The sequence below is a fragment of the Haliotis asinina genome, chromosome 2, assembly GCF_037392515.1.
Source record: "Haliotis asinina isolate JCU_RB_2024 chromosome 2, JCU_Hal_asi_v2, whole genome shotgun sequence".
NCBI lineage: Eukaryota > Metazoa > Mollusca > Gastropoda > Lepetellida > Haliotidae > Haliotis > Haliotis asinina.
Genome location: NC_090281.1, coordinates 10,944,942 through 10,962,452, shown reverse-complemented (window position 1 = coordinate 10,962,452; position 17,511 = coordinate 10,944,942). Strand labels below are relative to the sequence as shown.

At 39.8% G+C, this 17,511-nt stretch overlaps 1 non-coding gene across 1 annotated transcript; it reads left to right on the top strand.

Annotated features, from left to right (window-relative positions):
* Positions 1-8,694: 8,694 nt before the first annotated feature.
* On the top strand, positions 8,695-8,878 carry LOC137274920 (U2 spliceosomal RNA). Its single transcript, XR_010956271.1, has one exon. It is a non-coding gene; the product is annotated as a U2 spliceosomal RNA (small nuclear RNA).
* The last annotated feature ends 8,633 nt before the right edge of the window (positions 8,879-17,511 follow it).

The following is a 17,511-nucleotide window of genomic DNA, read 5'->3' as shown; positions in this document are numbered from 1 at the left end:
TGACTAAAGTTCACGTATCCTACCATTGTTTTGATACTTGCACTGTATTTAAGTTTAGTGGATTTAGTCCACGCGGTCAGTTGCACTGTTTGTTTACGCTTGTCTGGGGGTGACTGCACAAACTCCTCCAAGTGCTGTGTCCCCGCGCCTCGTTAATTAAGCGCCAATCCACCGGCTCATGGCGCTAGCTGCAGGATGCTTTTCCTACGTCGCCCCGACGTTTTAGCGCCTGCACTCTGTGTATTCAAAGGAATAAATAAGGTTATTTTAACATTTTGTTGCCTTCACAAAAATTGTCATATTTCATGTGACCTCTGGGTCTACCCCCATTGTTCTTAAGGACCATGGCCTATCATGCTGCAGTTGTGGAACCTGCTGTGCCGACCCGTTTCCTGGATCGGAGGACGATACATCAGACGGTTCGTATGAAATCTGCAATTAGAAATTTTGACAGGGAAAATGTGTTTGATATTATTCAACATGCAACCAATTCTTTCAATATGGAAACCAAAGGCGAATGGCACTTGGTTTGTGACGTTTAAGAACGAAAATAGAGTGCGATTACTGCTTTCAGTGGGCTCAGTATTTTATAGAGTGAGTGAGTGAGTGAGTTAACATTTAACGTCACATCGGCAATATTGCAGCCATATCGTGACGAGAACAAAATAAGTTATAGTAATGTTAGGATGAGAAAAGAGAAAAAGTAAAACCTGTCAGCGAAGGACAGTAAAAACACTAGAGTATCACAGAACATAAAACTAGCATTGAAAGTTAAAACATTGGATTTAAAGAAGACAATACAACATAAAACCGGGGCTATAGATCGCCAACAACTGAAGTAGATCACCATACTAAGGTCCATGGGGACTTACATTACTTCTGCTACCTGCATGAAACCTAGCTGGATTTACACCACCCCTTCAGCTATTGGCGATTATCCTGAAATTTAGCCATGACTTAAAAACAACAAATATTCTACGATTAAAAACTAGTAGTAGATTTAAATTGACTATGAGAGTATTGGACTTACGTACCCTCTCAGGAGGACAATAATTTTACAATACTTCAACCCCCGTTGAGGGTACAGCCACTAACAATCTAAGTTACTAATTTAAACTACCAATCATTAAAATACAACTATCTACAGAACATATCAATTACAATTCAATAAGAAAATCAATTTCTTTTAAAAATCCAAGAATTAAATGAGTACTAACTGTGCTAAAAAGATCCTTCATTGTTTTGACATTGAAATATATAGTTATCCCTTATGATGGAGAATTCAACAGTCAAGCAGGATATGCTTGACCGTGGTTCTCTCATCACAAGGGATACAAAACGGAGGATCATCACCTTTTAGTAAATAACTGTGGGTGTAACGCGTATGGCCAATGCGACCTCTTCAAATCTGGACTGACAGCCCAAGTGAGTGTAACCAATATAAGGTTTTATGGCATGTAATTTATTTATTCCAACTTGGGTGTCCCACTTCTTTTGCATCAGATCACGAATGTAAGTTCTAATGCTAGCTTTATAGTCACTGCATGGAATAAGTCGTGGTGTCACAGATTTGTTGAGTGCAGCCTTAGCAGCAAGATCGGCCATTGCATTCCCAGAAATACCGACATGGCTGGGTAACCAACAAAAGATGTCGCACTGCCAGTTGTAAGATCATTATACAATTCAATTATGTCAATTAAAAGTGGATGTTTACAAGACAAATTTTTAATAGCCTGAAGGCAAGAAAGAGAATCAGAAAAAATTATATACTGTACATGATTAGGATGTCTTTGAATATATTGAAGAGCCGTTAATATTGCGTTAGCTTCTGCAGTGAAAATGGAGCTGTTATCAGGTAATCGAGAAGATATTGTTCTGGATCCAATGACAGTGGCACAAGCAACTGTGCAACCATCCTTGGAACCATCTGTAAATAAGGATTTGTATGTACTATAATTATTTTTTAATTGCATAAACTCTTGTTTATATTGTAATTCGTTTGTGTCTGATTTTTTAAACTTTGTTAATGTGAGGTCAACTTGTGGCCTCACTAATTGCCAAGGAGGAGAAGACGAGAAGGCGCTATACTTTTCAGCTCAATGCCGGCAGCAGAAATGAATGGTTTAATTCTGTGCCCAAAAGGTGGAACAAGAGAAGACTTTTTGATGTATAAATGCTCATAAAGAGGATCGAAAACACAGTTAAAAGCAGGGTTGGATTCGTTAGAGTATAGTTTTGTAATATATTGTAGAGCTAATTTGATACGGCGCTGTGTAAGAGATGGTTCATCGGCTTCGACATAGAGACTGTCAATAGGAGAAGTTCGGAACGACCAAAGACAAAGTCTCAGACCTTGGTGGTGGATAGAATCAAGGAGTTTTAGATTGCTTTTACAGGCTCCACCATAAATGATGGAGCCATAATCAAGCTTCGAACGGACAAGTGCACGGTATAGGTGCAGGAGAGTAGCTTGATCCCCTCCCCATTTTGAATTTGACACAACTTTCAATAGATCAAGTGCCTTCAGGCATTTAGTTTTCAAGTATTTGATATGCGGAAGAAAAGTTAAATGAGAGTCGAAAATCAAACCTAAGAACTTGGCCTCCTTAACGACTTTGATAGGAGTGCCATTTAAAAATAATTCTGGGTCCTTATGTGGTTTATACTTACGGCAGAAATGGAAGCAATTAGTTTTTGTCTTAGAAAATTTAAAACCATTCTCAAGACACCATTTATTTATTTTGTTTAAACATAATTGCAGTTGCCGTTCAATAGTATGCATATTCTTACCGCGACAGGAAATATTAAAATCATCCACGAAAAGTGATCCATCTATTGAATCGTTTAAAACCTTGGATAAACTGTTGATCTTGATACTAAATAAGGTCACAGACAAAATGCTGCCTTGCGGAACACCCTGATGCTGATTGTAATGATCAGACAGGGTAGAACCTACTCGGACTTGAAATTGCCTGCCTTGTAAAAATTGCGATATAAACAGAGGTAAACGACCCCTTAAACCGAAACCATGTAAATCCTTTAAAATGCCATGCTTCCAGGTGGTATCGTATGCTTTCTCGAGATCAAAAAAAGATCGGTACAGCATGTTGCTTATTGATAAATGCATTTTTTACAAAGGATTCTAAACGTACCAAATGATCAATGGTACTACGATTCTTCCTGAAACCACACTGAATATTTGTGATAAGGTTGTTAGTTTCAAGAAACCATGTTAATCGACTGTTTACCATACGCTCCATGGTTTTACAGACACAACTCGTTTAAGAACTTGGTCTGTAATTTGACGGATCAGTATGATCCCGGCCAGGTTTTGGAATAGGATCTACAATAGCATTACGCCAAGAAGACGGGAATTTTCCCTAAGTCCATATTGAATCAAAAATATTGAGCATTGTTTCCAAACATGATTTGGGCAAATGTTTCAGGAGCTGATAGTGAATATAGTCAGCTCCTGACGCTGTATCATGAGCTTGCTCAAGGGCAGTGTGTAGCTCATGTAATGAAAATAATTCATTATAGTCTTCGCCATTGTCTGAGGTAAAATTTATTCTCTTCTTCTCCTGCTGTTTCTGGTAGTGTTTAAATTCAGGTACGTAATTGGACGAAGAAGAATGTTTGGCGAGAGTTTCACCAAGCTTGTTGGCAATATCAGATTTATCAGTTAATACCCGGTCACCATCCTTCAGATGATGAACAGTAGATCTGGAACCTTTGCCCGTAATTCTTTGTATCATATTCCACACCTTAGACATGGGTGTACGGGAATTAATTTTGGAGACATAGTTCCTCAAAGACAGGCGTTTACTCTGTTTAAAAGTGCGTCGAGCCTTGGCATTTAAAATTTTTACTCTATCTAAATTATGTACTGTAGGGTGGCGGCGAAAATACTTTTCCGCTTTCCTCCTACTCTTTCTGGCCTGTTAACAGTCATTAGTAAACCATGGTTTGCGAACATGTGGAATTGCAGAGGACTTGGGGATAGTTTGGTCAGCAATGTTATTGATTATATCTGAAAACAGCTGTATAGGATCTTCGCTGTTTACAAAAACATCAGGTTTTAAATGATCAATACAAAGTGTTTTATATAAGGACCAGTCAGCCTTCTTGAAGTTCCGTCTGGATAAGGGTGGATCATCCCCAGGGATAATGCCTTTAAGAATAGTTGGGAAGTGATCACTCCCACACAGGTCATCATGCACCTCCCATTCGAATTCATTACACAAATTTGAGTCGGCAAATGATATATCCAGGGAAGAATATGTTCCCGTAGCTGGATGTAGGTAAGTAGCTGAATCGTCATTGAAAATACATAAGTTATTATCAGATATGAAATCCTCGATGATTTACCCTTCCTATTTGTGTTGACACTTCCCCAAAGTGGGTTGTGTCCGTTAAGATCGCCCGTGATTAAACATGGCTTCGGGAGTTGATCGTATAAATTTTGAAGATCTGATTTGTGAATATTTGAAGAGGGCGGTATGTACAAACTGCACAATGTCAGCGCCATGTGCAAAGTAATACGAACAGCTACAGTTTGCAATTGTGTATTTAGAGCGACAGGGCTATGGATGACGTTGTGATGTACTAAAATAGAAGCTCCTCCAGTTGCACGATCCCTCTGAGGAGAAAAAGAATGGTAAGCATCATACTGTCTCAATTTAAAATTATCTGTATCTTTAAGATATGTCTCTTGGATACAGAATGCCGACGGTTGATGATCTTGTACGAGTAACTGTAACTCGTTAAAGTTATTTTTAATCCCTCTGCAGTTCCATTGAATTATATTGGCCAGCTGAGTCATGGTGGCTCAATGGGCGATCTTTCGCGAGAACGTGACGGGGGTAAGCACCTCCGCTCGTCCTGTGAGTATGGGGTCACCTCCATGTCTAGAGGCCCAAAAGTATTTTGTAGAGGAACAACATGTGTTTCTGTCATATGTAATTTTTTACCTTTCTGCTTTTTCACTGGAATAGTGGGTGGTTGTGATGTGGCTAGTGGCGAAGCAGTCAATTGTGATGACTCAGACTGAATTTCTGTCTGAGACTCAGACGTTATTTGAGTGACTGGGGCAGTAGATTCTTTCGGTTCAGAAGCAGGTTTGTTAGATGAAAACACAGATTTTTCTGATTTGACCCAGGTCAAGTCAGTTTGACATGCAGCTGAGGACATTGCTACAGAACGGGTAACTGCAGCAGAATATGTTATATTTGATGGGGTTGAGGACTGAGTGGTGAAAAGTTTTTTGGCTTCAAAATAAGAGAGATTTTTTTCACATTTTATTTTCATTATCTTCGATTCCCTTTGATATATAGGGCATGACCTTGAAGAAGCAGCATGAGTCTCTTTGCAGTTAACACACTTGAGATCATTCTCGCAACCTGTGCCATCATGAGGATCGCCACAGCGATAACATACTGCAGGATTACGACATGAGTAAGTCCCATGACCAAACTGTTGACATTTATAACACCGGAGTGGATTGGGGACAATACACATCCACCCCGATGTTAAGATATCCTGCCTTAATTGACTGTGGTAAAGAAGGTCTGGCAAATGTTAGAAGATATATATTTGTTTTAGTTACAATTCCATCCTTTTTAATGGTGAAACGTTTCACTGCTGTAACCCCCTGATCTTCAAGCTCAGCTGCAATATCCTCTTCACTCATATCATACAGAGAGCGTGCCCTGTCACGTATGATACCACGGCACGAATTAAGAGTTTTGTGCACGGACACGGCAACTTCTATATTGGCAAATGTTTTAACAGACATAAGATTTAGAGATTGCTGTCTCCGTGCGCACTCAACTAACAGTGAACCATTACGGAGACGGGTGACATTTTTCACCTCCCCACAGATCCCATAGATAGCTTTTGACACGGCAAATGGGTTGAGTTTGTTAGGCAGAAAATCAGTTGCTTCGATTAGCCCAGGAATCAGTGGTTGAATTTGTGTCGGATGGACGATCTAGTTCGTCCAGACGTCGTTTTTTGTCATGTCGAGTTGAACCAGCTTGTTGGAAAGTCATGGCGAAAGGAAAATCATTCACCATCCCTGCTCCCCACCCACCATGGAGTGTCAACAAGGACGGTGTCTATTAGCAACGGGTATCCAAGATGCTGACACCAGGGATACAGGGATAGTATACTCCAGCGAATATGACACGAATAGCTGTATTTGTCGACCAATTCAATGCCAGACTGGTTCGGCCCTAGACAAGAAATTAGAGACATACATCATTCGGAGGTCAACATCACTAGATTGGCCCATGAGCCACCGCCTTCTGGCATAGGACTCTAGGCAAATTATTATAGTATAGAGTATGATAATAACAAACGCTCATTGTCACAAATGTACAAACATGCACAATAATTGCTGAGGAAGTTTGTCCATGCACAGGGCATGGCGTGACCAGCCGATTGATAGAACCGGGCCAGTTCTACCACCCGTCTAGGTGAAGTCAGGGCCAAAGTGGTGTGTTGAGTAACAGGAACGTCGTTCGAGGCCCCCATTACCCTCAACCACCAGGATCCCCTCCTCCACCGACACAGGGACGCAACCCACGGCCAACGGATTGGTGGACCAAATATGCCCCCGGATCCACACGGGGGGTTGGCGAGCACTTAGCGTTACCCAGCACCCACCACGAGGAGGTGGCTCGCCATGGGTGCTTATTTTATAGAGACATTAAAATAGACTTTTCTCCCTACGACAAGGAAGTACTGGATTTGAGAGTACACTGGATTCATGGTGTAGTATCCAATGAATTCCTGGATTCCTACTTTAGGAGATTTGGGAAGGTGCTGAGCATAACTCCCGAAACTATGTTAATTGGGGGATCCCCTGTTCAGACTGGTGTGAGAACTGTCCAGTTGCAAGTTGACAGTGGAAAAGCTGAAGATATTCCATATATTGTTAGACTGGGTGACAGAATGTCCATGCTAGTCACTGCCCCGGGTCGGTTGCCAGTGTGTCTAAGGTGTTATCACCTGGGCAAATCTACTGTGTGCAATGTCATGGCTTTGTCTAAATTTTGGTATCGAGGGGCTGTAACAATATTTTCAAAACATTATGTCGACCTTTTTCAGAGGGAGACTTTTCGTTTTATTTGACAGTCCACTGCTAAGCCTATTCGGAGGTCTGTGTGCTATAAACCTATTTTGGATGGGGGTTTGGGTGTAGTTCACATCCAATCAAAATTATATTCTTTTTATTTAAAGCACATTCAAAATCTTTTGCATAATTCTTCAACTAAGTGGACATTTTTTGCAAAATATTGGTTAGGAATGTCTTTACGTCACTATTGTCCTACTTTTGCTTCACTATTATTTCCTCATTCTGAGACGATGCCATTATTGTATCAGACGTGTTTATTGGCTTTAAGACAGTTTGAAGCTGTCAATTCAAATTATTTGATAGATATGTTTCGGTTTACATCAAAACAGTACTATGCTTGTTTATTACAAACTGTTGTGGAAAATAAAGTTGAAACGTTGTATCCACGTATTCCTTTTCAGCAGGTTTGGCTTAATCTACACAATTCCTTCGTGGATCCACTTTCGAAATCGGTCAATTATCGTCTCATCTATGATTCTCTCCCCTTAGGGTATACACTTTATACTCGGGGAATGTCTATCACTCCTAACTGTCCACTCTGTCGTATAGCAATAGAAACTTCTGACAATCTTTTCATCTATTGCTCGTGTGTTGATGTTTTGTGGGATATCGTTTTCCAGTGGTTAGATCAATTGTCTTTTGGCTTATTGGAAAGATCTAACGAAGTCATTCGGTTTAATTTGGTTCCTAAAATTCCAAATTCTTATAAAAAATCATTATGCATTTACCTTTTAACTTTGGCAAAATATACAATTTTGCTTATTCGGAATTCAAATAAATTTGAGCACAGAAAATTAAATGGAAATGATATCATGTTGCGTTTTCTATGTTTCCTTAGGACACGTGTCAAGGTTGACTTTTGTCGCTTTCCGCTATCTGTCTTTTCCTGGTACTGGCTTTCAACTTCAGTATTTGGTAAAATCAATCCCGATCATTTATTAGAATTACATATTTAACTTAATAGATAAATATATGCACATACTTTTGCTCTAACTGACTGACACTTTGTAGCCATAATGTGGCATAAAAGTTTGTGAATCTATCTATATATTATGTACGCTTCATTTGAGTTTATTGGTTTACGTACGCTTCATTTACCCTTGTTTCCTTTTCGAATGCTTCATTTATGCTCGCTTCATTCAGTTCATACTTCATTTGATCTTTATATTGTAAATATGTATTGTGCATGTAGCCAGGTTTTGGCATGTGTAGCATTTTACATAGTGATGTTGTGCATGTATATTGTTTGTATAGTGTGATGTATATAGTATGTGCATGTTGATGATTCTTTATATATATATATGGTTTGATTGGTTGTCAGTTAGAATATGGCATGTTTGTTTGTATTTCTCGTTTGTTAATATATATTATGTATGCTTCATTTACGTGTGTTTCATCTAGATCTATCTTCATTTGATGTATATAGTGTGAATGTGTATTGCATGTAGCCAGGTTTGGCAATTTCCTCTTTTAGTTCTTTAGTTGTTAGCGCTGCAGGGCAAAACTTCTTTTTTGTGATATACTTTTAGGCCGAGCTTGTAAATTTGTTATATGCATTAAATTTTATCAAAAAGAAAAAAAAAGTATCTGTTCTTATCAGCTTAATATCTGATACGTGTCCTATTGGAGACATCGATATTAAACTGATTTTTGCAACGGGATGAGGTGCCACGGAGCTTGCTCCGCCCTCATCACGGGTTGACCCGGTATTGCAGTACCTCCGGGAATGGCTCACCACTCATAATACAATTCAAAAAATAGAACGCTTAACTTAGCCCTCTCTTTTCCACATATCATTTCCCTTTTTTAATCTCACTTTGCCTACCTTTTCGCGCGTCCGTTTCACTGGAGGCACCATGCAACCACTTCCAAACTGAAGAAATGGACCCATCCACTCAACCACATTGTACTCCGACCAAACCAAGCCCCGGGAAGTTCCTCAAAGTGATTTATTTTCCACTTGCAGTTTGTCTGTCCCAGTATCCAAGGACGTTGGCCATGGTGTCGCACGCCGGTAATAACGTCGTAGATTCTCACACCCTCACAACCACATTCTGCCCGATAACACACGTCTTAAGAGCCAGCTAACCCCTAGTAAGTGTTTTCAAGTGGTAAGGAGATACCAGAAACTTCGGCGCGTTTCCCCTGGATCAGTTTACATTGAAATTTCAAAATGTCTTTAACTTTCATTATATTTTTTAAATAAAACAACATTTGTGACTAAAGTTCACGTATCCTACCATTGTTTTGATACTTGCACTGTATTTAAGTTTAGTGGATTTAGTCCACGCGGTCAGTTGCACTGTTTGTTTACGCTTGTCTGGGGGTGACTGCACAAACTCCTCCAAGTGCTGTGTCCCCGCGCCTCGTTAATTAAGCGCCAATCCACCGGCTCATGGCGCTAGCTGCAGGATGCTTTTCCTACGTCGCCCCGACGTTTTAGCGCCTGCACTCTGTGTATTCAAAGGAATAAATAAGGTTATTTTAACATTTTGTTGCCTTCACAAAAATTGTCATATTTCATGTGACCTCTGGGTCTACCCCCATTGTTCTTAAGGACCATGGCCTATCATGCTGCAGTTGTGGAACCTGCTGTGCCGACCCGTTTCCTGGATCGGAGGACGATACATCAGACGGTTCGTATGAAATCTGCAATTAGAAATTTTGACAGGGAAAATGTGTTTGATATTATTCAACATGCAACCAATTCTTTCAATATGGAAACCAAAGGCGAATGGCACTTGGTTTGTGACGTTTAAGAACGAAAATAGAGTGCGATTACTGCTTTCAGTGGGCTCAGTATTTTATAGAGTGAGTGAGTGAGTGAGTTAACATTTAACGTCACATCGGCAATATTGCAGCCATATCGTGACGAGAACAAAATAAGTTATAGTAATGTTAGGATGAGAAAAGAGAAAAAGTAAAACCTGTCAGCGAAGGACAGTAAAAACACTAGAGTATCACAGAACATAAAACTAGCATTGAAAGTTAAAACATTGGATTTAAAGAAGACAATACAACATAAAACCGGGGCTATAGATCGCCAACAACTGAAGTAGATCACCATACTAAGGTCCATGGGGACTTACATTACTTCTGCTACCTGCATGAAACCTAGCTGGATTTACACCACCCCTTCAGCTATTGGCGATTATCCTGAAATTTAGCCATGACTTAAAAACAACAAATATTCTACGATTAAAAACTAGTAGTAGATTTAAATTGACTATGAGAGTATTGGACTTACGTACCCTCTCAGGAGGACAATAATTTTACAATACTTCAACCCCCGTTGAGGGTACAGCCACTAACAATCTAAGTTACTAATTTAAACTACCAATCATTAAAATACAACTATCTACAGAACATATCAATTACAATTCAATAAGAAAATCAATTTCTTTTAAAAATCCAAGAATTAAATGAGTACTAACTGTGCTTAAAAGATCCTTCATTGTTTTGACATTGAAATATATAGTTATCCCTTATGATGGAGAATTCAACAGTCAAGCAGGATATGCTTGACCGTGGTTCTCTCATCACAAGGGATACAAAACGGAGGATCATCACCTTTTAGTAAATAACTGTGGGTGTAACGCGTATGGCCAATGCGACCTCTTCAAATCTGGACTGACAGCCCAAGTGAGTGTAACCAATATAAGGTTTTATGGCATGTAATTTATTTATTCCAACTTGGGTGTCCCACTTCTTTTGCATCAGATCACGAATGTAAGTTCTAATGCTAGCTTTATAGTCACTGCATGGAATAAGTCGTGGTGTCACAGATTTGTTGAGTGCAGCCTTAGCAGCAAGATCGGCCATTGCATTCCCAGAAATACCGACATGGCTGGGTAACCAACAAAAGATGTCGCACTGCCAGTTTTTTAATTGCATAAACTCTTGTTTATATTGTAATTCGTTTGTGTCTGATTTTTTAAACTTTGTTAATGTGAGGTCAACTTGTGGCCTCACTAATTGCCAAGGAGGAGAAGACGAGAAGGCGCTATACTTTTCAGCTCAATGCCGGCAGCAGAAATGAATGGTTTAATTCTGTGCCCAAAAGGTGGAACAAGAGAAGACTTTTTGATGTATAAATGCTCATAAAGAGGATCGAAAACACAGTTAAAAGCAGGGTTGGATTCGTTAGAGTATAGTTTTGTAATATATTGTAGAGCTAATTTGATACGGCGCTGTGTAAGAGATGGTTCATCGGCTTCGACATAGAGACTGTCAATAGGAGAAGTTCGGAACGACCAAAGACAAAGTCTCAGACCTTGGTGGTGGATAGAATCAAGGAGTTTTAGATTGCTTTTACAGGCTCCACCATAAATGATGGAGCCATAATCAAGCTTCGAACGGACAAGTGCACGGTATAGGTGCAGGAGAGTAGCTTGATCCCCTCCCCATTTTGAATTTGACACAACTTTCAATAGATCAAGTGCCTTCAGGCATTTAGTTTTCAAGTATTTGATATGCGGAAGAAAAGTTAAATGAGAGTCGAAAATCAAACCTAAGAACTTGGCCTCCTTAACGACTTTGATAGGAGTGCCATTTAAAAATAATTCTGGGTCCTTATGTGGTTTATACTTACGGCAGAAATGGAAGCAATTAGTTTTTGTCTTAGAAAATTTAAAACCATTCTCAAGACACCATTTATTTATTTTGTTTAAACATAATTGCAGTTGCCGTTCAATAGTATGCATATTCTTACCGCGACAGGAAATATTAAAATCATCCACGAAAAGTGATCCATCTATTGAATCGTTTAAAACCTTGGATAAACTGTTGATCTTGATACTAAATAAGGTCACAGACAAAATGCTGCCTTGCGGAACACCCTGATGCTGATTGTAATGATCAGACAGGGTAGAACCTACTCGGACTTGAAATTGCCTGCCTTGTAAAAATTGCGATATAAACAGAGGTAAACGACCCCTTAAACCGAAACCATGTAAATCCTTTAAAATGCCATGCTTCCAGGTGGTATCGTATGCTTTCTCGAGATCAAAAAAAGATCGGTACAGCATGTTGCTTATTGATAAATGCATTTTTTACAAAGGATTCTAAACGTACCAAATGATCAATGGTACTACGATTCTTCCTGAAACCACACTGAATATTTGTGATAAGGTTGTTAGTTTCAAGAAACCATGTTAATCGACTGTTTACCATACGCTCCATGGTTTTACAGACACAACTCGTTTAAGAACTTGGTCTGTAATTTGACGGATCAGTATGATCCCGGCCAGGTTTTGGAATAGGATCTACAATAGCATTACGCCAAGAAGACGGGAATTTTCCCTAAGTCCATATTGAATCAAAAATATTGAGCATTGTTTCCAAACATGATTTGGGCAAATGTTTCAGGAGCTGATAGTGAATATAGTCAGCTCCTGACGCTGTATCATGAGCTTGCTCAAGGGCAGTGTGTAGCTCATGTAATGAAAATAATTCATTATAGTCTTCGCCATTGTCTGAGGTAAAATTTATTCTCTTCTTCTCCTGCTGTTTCTGGTAGTGTTTAAATTCAGGTACGTAATTGGACGAAGAAGAATGTTTGGCGAGAGTTTCACCAAGCTTGTTGGCAATATCAGATTTATCAGTTAATACCCGGTCACCATCCTTCAGATGATGAACAGTAGATCTGGAACCTTTGCCCGTAATTCTTTGTATCATATTCCACACCTTAGACATGGGTGTACGGGAATTAATTTTGGAGACATAGTTCCTCAAAGACAGGCGTTTACTCTGTTTAAAAGTGCGTCGAGCCTTGGCATTTAAAATTTTTACTCTATCTAAATTATGTACTGTAGGGTGGCGGCGAAAATACTTTTCCGCTTTCCTCCTACTCTTTCTGGCCTGTTAACAGTCATTAGTAAACCATGGTTTGCGAACATGTGGAATTGCAGAGGACTTGGGGATAGTTTGGTCAGCAATGTTATTGATTATATCTGAAAACAGCTGTATAGGATCTTCGCTGTTTACAAAAACATCAGGTTTTAAATGATCAATACAAAGTGTTTTATATAAGGACCAGTCAGCCTTCTTGAAGTTCCGTCTGGATAAGGGTGGATCATCCCCAGGGATAATGCCTTTAAGAATAGTTGGGAAGTGATCACTCCCACACAGGTCATCATGCACCTCCCATTCGAATTCATTACACAAATTTGAGTCGGCAAATGATATATCCAGGGAAGAATATGTTCCCGTAGCTGGATGTAGGTAAGTAGCTGAATCGTCATTGAAAATACATAAGTTATTATCAGATATGAAATCCTCGATGATTTACCCTTCCTATTTGTGTTGACACTTCCCCAAAGTGGGTTGTGTCCGTTAAGATCGCCCGTGATTAAACATGGCTTCGGGAGTTGATCGTATAAATTTTGAAGATCTGATTTGTGAATATTTGAAGAGGGCGGTATGTACAAACTGCACAATGTCAGCGCCATGTGCAAAGTAATACGAACAGCTACAGTTTGCAATTGTGTATTTAGAGCGACAGGGCTATGGATGACGTTGTGATGTACTAAAATAGAAGCTCCTCCAGTTGCACGATCCCTCTGAGGAGAAAAAGAATGGTAAGCATCATACTGTCTCAATTTAAAATTATCTGTATCTTTAAGATATGTCTCTTGGATACAGAATGCCGACGGTTGATGATCTTGTACGAGTAACTGTAACTCGTTAAAGTTATTTTTAATCCCTCTGCAGTTCCATTGAATTATATTGGCCAGCTGAGTCATGGTGGCTCAATGGGCGATCTTTCGCGAGAACGTGACGGGGGTAAGCACCTCCGCTCGTCCTGTGAGTATGGGGTCACCTCCATGTCTAGAGGCCCAAAAGTATTTTGTAGAGGAACAACATGTGTTTCTGTCATATGTAATTTTTTACCTTTCTGCTTTTTCACTGGAATAGTGGGTGGTTGTGATGTGGCTAGTGGCGAAGCAGTCAATTGTGATGACTCAGACTGAATTTCTGTCTGAGACTCAGACGTTATTTGAGTGACTGGGGCAGTAGATTCTTTCGGTTCAGAAGCAGGTTTGTTAGATGAAAACACAGATTTTTCTGATTTGACCCAGGTCAAGTCAGTTTGACATGCAGCTGAGGACATTGCTACAGAACGGGTAACTGCAGCAGAATATGTTATATTTGATGGGGTTGAGGACTGAGTGGTGAAAAGTTTTTTGGCTTCAAAATAAGAGAGATTTTTTTCACATTTTATTTTCATTATCTTCGATTCCCTTTGATATATAGGGCATGACCTTGAAGAAGCAGCATGAGTCTCTTTGCAGTTAACACACTTGAGATCATTCTCGCAACCTGTGCCATCATGAGGATCGCCACAGCGATAACATACTGCAGGATTACGACATGAGTAAGTCCCATGACCAAACTGTTGACATTTATAACACCGGAGTGGATTGGGGACAATACACATCCACCCCGATGTTAAGATATCCTGCCTTAATTGACTGTGGTAAAGAAGGTTTGGCAAATGTTAGAAGATATATATTTGTTTTAGTTACAATTCCATCCTTTTTAATGGTGAAACGTTTCACTGCTGTAACCCCCTGATCTTCAAGCTCAGCTGCAATATCCTCTTCACTCATATCATACAGAGAGCGTGCCCTGTCACGTATGATACCACGGCACGAATTAAGAGTTTTGTGCACGGACACGGCAACTTCTATATTGGCAAATGTTTTAACAGACATAAGATTTAGAGATTGCTGTCTCCGTGCGCACTCAACTAACAGTGAACCATTACGGAGACGGGTGACATTTTTCACCTCCCCACAGATCCCATAGATAGCTTTTGACACGGCAAATGGGTTGAGTTTGTTAGGCAGAAAATCAGTTGCTTCGATTAGCCCAGGAATCAGTGGTTGAATTTGTGTCGGATGGACGATCTAGTTCGTCCAGACGTCGTTTTTTGTCATGTCGAGTTGAACCAGCTTGTTGGAAAGTCATGGCGAAAGGAAAATCATTCACCATCCCTGCTCCCCACCCACCATGGAGTGTCAACAAGGACGGTGTCTATTAGCAACGGGTATCCAAGATGCTGACACCAGGGATACAGGGATAGTATACTCCAGCGAATATGACACGAATAGCTGTATTTGTCGACCAATTCAATGCCAGACTGGTTCGGCCCTAGACAAGAAATTAGAGACATACATCATTCGGAGGTCAACATCACTAGATTGGCCCATGAGCCACCGCCTTCTGGCATAGGACTCTAGGCAAATTATTATAGTATAGAGTATGATAATAACAAACGCTCATTGTCACAAATGTACAAACATGCACAATAATTGCTGAGGAAGTTTGTCCATGCACAGGGCATGGCGTGACCAGCCGATTGATAGAACCGGGCCAGTTCTACCACCCGTCTAGGTGAAGTCAGGGCCAAAGTGGTGTGTTGAGTAACAGGAACGTCGTTCGAGGCCCCCATTACCCTCAACCACCAGGATCCCCTCCTCCACCGACACAGGGACGCAACCCACGGCCAACGGATTGGTGGACCAAATATGCCCCCGGATCCACACGGGGGGTTGGCGAGCACTTAGCGTTACCCAGCACCCACCACGAGGAGGTGGCTCGCCATGGGTGCTTATTTTATAGAGACATTAAAATAGACTTTTCTCCCTACGACAAGGAAGTACTGGATTTGAGAGTACACTGGATTCATGGTGTAGTATCCAATGAATTCCTGGATTCCTACTTTAGGAGATTTGGGAAGGTGCTGAGCATAACTCCTGAAACTATGTTAATTGGGGGATCCCCTGTTCAGACTGGTGTGAGAACTGTCCAGTTGCAAGTTGACAGTGGAAAAGCTGAAGATATTCCATATATTGTTAGACTGGGTGACAGAATGTCCATGCTAGTCACTGCCCCGGGTCGGTTGCCAGTGTGTCTAAGGTGTTATCACCTGGGCAAATCTACTGTGTGCAATGTCATGGCTTTGTCTAAATTTTGGTATCGAGGGGCTGTAACAATATTTTCAAAACATTATGTCGACCTTTTTCAGAGGGAGACTTTTCGTTTTATTTGACAGTCCACTGCTAAGCCTATTCGGAGGTCTGTGTGCTATAAACCTATTTTGGATGGGGGTTTGGGTGTAGTTCACATCCAATCAAAATTATATTCTTTTTATTTAAAGCACATTCAAAATCTTTTGCATAATTCTTCAACTAAGTGGACATTTTTTGCAAAATATTGGTTAGGAATGTCTTTACGTCACTATTGTCCTACTTTTGCTTCACTATTATTTCCTCATTCTGAGACGATGCCATTATTGTATCAGACGTGTTTATTGGCTTTAAGACAGTTTGAAGCTGTCAATTCAAATTATTTGATAGATATGTTTCGGTTTACATCAAAACAGTACTATGCTTGTTTATTACAAACTGTTGTGGAAAATAAAGTTGAAACGTTGTATCCACGTATTCCTTTTCAGCAGGTTTGGCTTAATCTACACAATTCCTTCGTGGATCCACTTTCGAAATCGGTCAATTATCGTCTCATCTATGATTCTCTCCCCTTGGGGTATACACTTTATACTCGGGGAATGTCTATCACTCCTAACTGTCCACTCTGTCGTATAGCAATAGAAACTTCTGACAATCTTTTCATCTATTGCTCGTGTGTTGATGTTTTGTGGGATATCGTTTTCCAGTGGTTAGATCAATTGTCTTTTGGCTTATTGGAAAGATCTAACGAAGTCATTCGGTTTAATTTGGTTCCTAAAATTCCAAATTCTTATAAAAAATCATTATGCATTTACCTTTTAACTTTGGCAAAATATACAATTTTGCTTATTCGGAATTCAAATAAATTTGAGCACAGAAAATTAAATGGAAATGATATCATGTTGCGTTTTCTATGTTTCCTTAGGACACGTGTCAAGGTTGACTTTTGTCGCTTTCCGCTATCTGTCTTTTCCTGGTACTGGCTTTCAACTTCAGTATTTGGTAAAATCAATCCCGATCATTTATTAGAATTACATATTTAACTTAATAGATAAATATATGCACATACTTTTGCTCTAACTGACTGACACTTTGTAGCCATAATGTGGCATAAAAGTTTGTGAATCTATCTATATATTATGTACGCTTCATTTGAGTTTATTGGTTTACGTACGCTTCATTTACCCTTGTTTCCTTTTCGAATGCTTCATTTATGCTCGCTTCATTCAGTTCATACTTCATTTGATCTTTATATTGTAAATATGTATTGTGCATGTAGCCAGGTTTTGGCATGTGTAGCATTTTACATAGTGATGTTGTGCATGTATATTGTTTGTATAGTGTGATGTATATAGTATGTGCATGTTGATGATTCTTTATATATATATATGGTTTGATTGG